A 1,049-nucleotide genomic window follows, 5' to 3' on the forward strand; every position below is an offset into this window, starting at 1 on the left:
TCAAACTCTAAGTTTGGTGTTGGGAGGCCACAACCAAACTCTAAGTTTGGTGTTGAACCCCCACATTCAAACTCTAAGTTTGGTGTTGGGAGGTTCCAACACGGTTCTGAGCATTTCTGAGGCTCCATGAGAGTCCTCTGTCAAGCTACTGACATTAAAGAAGCGCTTGTTGGGAGGCAACCCAATGTTATATTTTATCTATTTTCTTTTGTTATTTTATTTTATTTTGTAGGTTGATGATCATGAGAAGTCACAAAATCAATTGAAAAAGCAAAAACAGAATGAAAAATAGGAAGAAAAACAGCACACCCTGGAGGAAGAACTCACTGGCGTTTAAACGCCAGTGAGGCTAGCAGTTGGGCGTTTAACGCCCAGTCTGGCACCATTCTGGGCGTTTAACGCCAGAAAGGGGCACCAGACTGGCGTTAAACGCCAGGAAAGGGCAAGAACCTGGCGTTAAATGCCAGAAATGGGCACCAGCCCGGTGTTTAACGCCAGAAATGGCTCAAAACGTGATTTTGAGTGCCATTTGGTGCAGGAATGACTTTTCCTTGACACCACAGGATCTGTGGACCCCACAGGATCCCCACCAACCCCACCACCCTCTCTTTCTTCACCCATTCACCAATCACCTCAACACCCCTATATAAACCCTTCTTCACCCCTTCATCTTCACACAACCTAAACACCACTTCTCCCCCTCTCTTTGGCCGAACACAAAGCCATTCCCTTCTTCCTCATTCCTTCTACTTCTACTCTCTTCTTTCTACTTTTGCTCGAGGACGAGCAAAGCTTTTAAGTTTGGTGTGGTAAAAGCATTGCTTTTTGTTTTTCCATAACCATTTATGGCATCTAAAGCCGGTTCAACTGAGAAGGCATGACCTCAAGCCCATCACTAAGAAAAAGATGGAGCAAACAAGAGACCCCTCTCATCATGAGATCCCTGAGATACCTCAAGGGATGCACTTTCCTCCACAAGACTATTGGGAGCAACTAAACACCTCCCTAGGAGAATTGAGTTCCAACATGGGACAACTAAGGGTGGAGCA

The sequence above is a fragment of the Arachis duranensis genome, chromosome 2 (genome assembly GCF_000817695.3).
Source record: "Arachis duranensis cultivar V14167 chromosome 2, aradu.V14167.gnm2.J7QH, whole genome shotgun sequence".
Lineage (NCBI taxonomy): Eukaryota > Viridiplantae > Streptophyta > Magnoliopsida > Fabales > Fabaceae > Arachis > Arachis duranensis.